The sequence below is a fragment of the Manis javanica genome, chromosome 14, assembly GCF_040802235.1.
Source record: "Manis javanica isolate MJ-LG chromosome 14, MJ_LKY, whole genome shotgun sequence".
NCBI lineage: Eukaryota > Metazoa > Chordata > Mammalia > Pholidota > Manidae > Manis > Manis javanica.
Window position 1 is genome coordinate 42,531,377 of NC_133169.1, and position 5,458 is coordinate 42,536,834.

Sequence of the window (5,458 nt, forward strand, 5' to 3'; positions counted from 1 at the left end):
ACTATTTATAAGATGATGTAATCTATATCTCTTGGGTATCCCTTGACTAATTTTGTGTACAGTTTATTTTACTACTGTTTCCTTAACTTCAAACTTGCTTTGGAAACAATTGGTCTACTGTCTTTACTGCAGGTTTTGGTTTCCTGATGAAAAATATTTGGACTTAAAAACATTTCTATCTAAAGGAATCCCTCTATCATATTTTGTAAGTCAGATTTAGTGGTGCTGAATTTTTTCCATTTTCCTTTATCTGGGGAACTTATAATCCATCCTTCAGTTTTGAATGATAACCTTGCTGGGCAGAGAATTACTGGTTGTAGTTTCTTTCCATTCAGTACCTTCAGTATTTCATGCCACTCACTTCTGGCCTGTACAGTTTCTGCTGAAAACACAGCTGATACATTTAAGGAGTTTTCGTATAGGTAACTGTGTGCCTCTCTCTTGTTGCTTTTAAGATTCTCTCTTTATCTTTAATCTTTGCCATCTTAATTATTATATGTCTTGGTGTTGTCTTCCTGTGATTCATTTTGTTAGGAATTCTCTGTACTTTGGGAACCTAGATGTCTTTTTCTTTCCATAGATTGTGAAATTTTCCACCTATATTTCTTCAAAGAGACTTTCTGAACTTTTATCACTCTCTTCTTCTGGGATGCCTACTATGGAAATATTGCTGTGTTTTTAGCTGTCACACACCTCTATTAGCATTTTCTGGCCTTAAGAAATTCCTTTTCCCAGCGCAAAGTGGACTCATGTTTATGGAGCAGATATCCAAGGCCAGGTGAGCTGGGTTCCTGCATGTTGATCTCCTCCCCACTCCATTCCTCTCCCTCCTGCACGTGGGCAGGAAAGGGGGCAGGGCGTGGGTCTCAATCAATCATTTTTTTTTAACTCTGAATATGCTTTATTATGCCACAAATTCCCAGGAAACATAAGAAATGTTCTCTAAACGGGACTAAAAATTTCACAAATACTAGCAGTTTATTGACAACACCCAAGGTTTCTAAGGTAGTGTACATATTAAAGTTATCTTTTTAAAAAAATCTTAATGTTTCTGATCAATATTAAAGGGAACTTGTAACAGATACTACTTTACTTTTCAGTGTCAGTGTAAAAACCTACATGTAACATGAAAATATGTGTTAAGGACGGAACGGCTGCTTGTGAACCGCTCTGCCTCAGTTGTCAGGCTCTTGTGTTTGAACTGGGTACCGTTATGTAAAAGATCACTGTTGGAAATTTTCCCAATAAACTGAACAAAAGGAAAATTTTTTTTAACCAATCAGTCCTTAAAAGTATTAATAACTGGTGTAATTTTTAAAGGGAAAATGAAATATTCCTTTAATTATATTTGCATTAAATAGAAAATCCAAATCTTTTACTGAAAAATAAATACGTTAATATATTTTACGGGTGAATACTAACAGCATTTTCGCAACGTCCAAAGTATGGAAGGGCAACTGGGCAATACTAGCATTTCCTAGATGAGGGTAGCCAAAGGGGGATGAGTATCTTGAAAATAAAGCTGGGGCCTGAACCTGGTGCAACATGTGGCACGTGGGCAGCAGATCACTGCTCCCATGCCAGGGAATATTCTCCAAAAAGGAGGCTTGAAGGCAGCAATTCTGCGGCTCTCTCATTTGGTAATCTAATAGGGAACTTTCTGATACATATACATGGACATATGAAAATTCCTCCAGAGACCAAGTTAATTATTAAATAAACTAAGAGGGAAAAAATGCCAGTGGTTAAATGATGTTAATTGCAGAGTCTCCAATGGAAGCCACAGGAGGAAAGAGGTAAGGGCCGCTGGTTCCAAACCCCGATTACGGTCAGAGTCACCAGGTGGCAGGCTTCAGGAATTCTGTCCAGGGTCTCAGCCTAAGCCTATCTCTAAACTACAGCCAGGGAATTCTTCTCAAGCAGCACAAGTGATTCGGATGATCAGCCACAGCTGAAACTTTGAAGTGGAAGGTGGGGGAGCCAAGCTAGGTCACTACAGAGATTTAGAATCCAACATCTGATATTTTTCAATTATTCCACATTTTTTCTAATTGTCTCATCTTCCCTATTTTTCTAATAGTGAATAATGAAGGGGCTTGCCAAGTGAAGAAAAGAGTCAATAGGGCACCCCAAATGGATTTTACCACGTAAGACCACTCATGTACATTAAGAAAAACTATCGTATACTATTTGAGATTCAATCATAAGGCAGACATATCTTACTGTTAATGTATTTGAAAGACAGGGGTCCCCTTATTCAATACGATGATGTCATTGAGACAACTCTAAACATTAATGATATTTAATAGAAAAGAAAATCTGTGTAATTCTTCAAAATAAATGTTTTTATATATCCAATGTTAAGAAGACAATCCCCTAAATGTGAGGTAGGGGAATGATTCTCTCACATGAGAACAACAGTGGCACAGTGTTCCTCTCCCAGTTAGAAATTAAGCAAAGTGTTTCAGTACTATTTCTGTCTATGTACTGTTTGGTTAATATAAGTATAAATGTTTTAAGTGTGGATAAATATGTTGGTTTTTATTTTAATGCATATGATAATTAAAAGAATGGGTTTTTTTCTTATACATTGAAATTGGACAGATTCTCCAGCTTGTGAATATAGAACTTTTTAAATACCCATGCTCACTTATAAACTTTGTAATAACAGAAAAGGTAGTACCTCTATAAGAAATGTTATATTCAAATTATAACTGTATGCTTTTCAGAAGTTACAGTGATTTATTTTTTTAAATATTCAAATACAAAATACCACATTTTAATTTACTATAGCATAATTCAAGTATTATCTTAAATTTTATATTCAGCCAACTACTAGTACATGATATTAAGAAAATTTTTATAATAGCTTTCCTTTTTAAAGATCACTGTTACACAAAATAGTGTGATTCTCTATTACCCTAAATTGCTTATAATTTGAAAGAACAAATGACAGTAGACAGAGACCTTTATGATTATGTCAGCAACACATAAAAGGTTGCTCACAGCAGCACTAAGGCATTTGCAGATAACTCCCCACAAGTATTTGAATTTATGTAAACAAAGACTATGTATATTCCTTATGGAAGAAAATACATTAAATTAGATAAAATATGTTCATATGGTTGTGAAAACCATATATTATCTGAATACCACACAAAACCAAAAGACGGATAATCTATTATTTTAATAACTGAAAGATGTTATTTATTTGTGAAATAGGTTGATGACTTTTCTAAACTAATAATGAAATAGAAATATTTTGAAAATAAATATCCACTATTTTCTAGAAATAAATATACTTACTTAATGTATGGCAGCATAGGAATTTTGTCCTACCACTAACCATAACATTCAATCACTAGTTTTAAAATATTTTTTCCACATTGAGCCTTGTTTCTTCTACCTTGTTAGCTGCCCAACAAGTTTCACAAGAATTTTATTCTCCTGCTTCAGTTGTTCATTTTCATCTTCGATGTCATCTAGGTCTCTATTTAACAAATCAATTTCTTTTTTGAGTTTTCCGATCATTTTCTCTTCATCTTGCATTAGTCCCACAAGTCTTCAATTTTCTTGCCTTTCTCTTACTACTTCCTTTCAAGATCTTCAATGTTCTTGCCCAATGTGCTACTTGAGATCAAACCACCTGAGGCGCTGGCACCCCTGCTGTACCTGCTGCACCCACTTCTCTCTGTTCGGGGAGACCTACGGGTCTTCCCGAGAGGCCGTGGCTGCGCTTTTGCACCTGCCTGAAACCGCTGCAGCCGCTCCTGTAACGGACCGGAGCTGCCCGGGTCTGACAGCTCCCGGCTTCCCTCCGCAGCGCGACCTGCTGTGGAGTCGCCGCCCCCGTCTCCGTTCTCTCCGCCCTGCTCCGGCCCCGTCATGTTCACCCGGGCATCGGCCGCGGGGCCGCCGAACGCGCCGGTGGGGCACCGCCCCTCCCGCAGCTCCCCCGCCCCGCCCCTGCGGGCGCCGCGCCCCGCCCCTCCCGCTCCTCCCGTCCCCGCGCCCCGCCCGCCCTTCCAGGCGCCCCACCCCGCCTCCCCGCCGCGCCATCCCCGGCTCCCCGCCCTCCCCGCCGCGCCTCGCCATCCCGCTCTCCCTCGGCGCCCTCGGCATTTTCCTACTTTCCTTCCTTAGTTTTTCTTTCTCTTTTATTCTCCTTTGTGTCTTTCCTTCTATCCTTTATCCAGCACTTTTTCTCCCTGTCATTCCTTCTTGACTGATGGATTGTCTCCTATATTAATCTATCTGTGCTGGATCCCAGACATAAAAGCATAAGTAGAACCAGGACGTTATCTTTGGGAATCTCACAGTCCAGTGAGAACCCACTGCCCCTTTCTCCAGTACCTCACTGCATCCTCGCCTCACCACCTCAGCTAAGAAACTCAGGTCAGGGTCCCGGCTGCAGCTCCGGTCACAGCCCAGGGCTTAAGCCCCAGCTCCTGAAGGTGCTTTTTACTTGCTGGTTTCTGACTCTGCCCTTCTCCCAGCAGCTTTGCCCACCTGCTTCATGAGGAGGGGCAACCTGACCTGGGGGAGTGAGTTTGTCCTTCTGGGGCTCTCCAGTGATGGGCAGACCCAGGCTGGACTCTTTATTCTGTTTGGGGCTACCTACCTGCTGACCCTGCTGGGCAACAGGCTCATCCTCCTCCTGATTGGGCTGGACGCTCAACTGCACCTGCCCATGTACTTCTTCCTCTGCAACCTCTCAGTGGTAGACATCTGCTCCATCTCAAGCGGGGTCCCCCAGATGCTGGTGCACTTCTTCCTGGAGAAGAAGACCATTTCCTTCACCTGATGTGGGGCCCAGCTCTTCTTCTCACTGGCCCTGGGAGGGACCGAGTTCCTGCTTCTGGCCGCCATGGCCTATGACTGCTATGTGGCTGTCTGTTACCCCCTGAGCTACATGGCCATGATGGGCCCAAGGCGCTGTGCAGGGCTGGCAGCTGTCTCCTGGCATGTGGGTCTGGCTAATTCTGCAGTGGAGACAGCAGTCACCATGCACCTGCCCACTTGTGGGCACCACGTGCTGAACCATGTGGCCTGTGAGACTCTGGCACTCATTAGGTTGGCCTGCGTGGACATAACCATCAATCAGGTGGTCATAGTGGCCTCTAGTGTGGTGGTGCTTCTGGTGCCCTGCTGTCTGGTCTCACTGTCCTATGCCCAAATTGTGGCTGCCATCCTACGGATTTGCTCCATGGGGGGATGCCGCAAAGCCTTCAGGACCCGTGCCTCCCACCTCACTGTGGTCTCCATGTCTTATGGGATGGCCCTGGTGACCTACATGCAGCCTCACTCCACAGCCTCAGCAGAGCAGAGCAAGGTGGTGGTGGTCTTTTATGCTGTTGTGACCCCCATGCTGAATCCATTCATCTACAGCCTGAGGAACAAAGAGATAAAGGCTTCTTTGGGCCAAGTTCTGATGAAAAGCTTTGAATCAAAATTTTAG

General features: G+C 42.8%; 1 pseudogene; it reads left to right on the forward strand.

The window, feature by feature from the left end:
• The first annotated feature begins 4,516 nt into the window (after window positions 1-4,516).
• Window positions 4,517-5,458, forward strand: LOC118973848 (olfactory receptor 2F1-like; annotated as a pseudogene).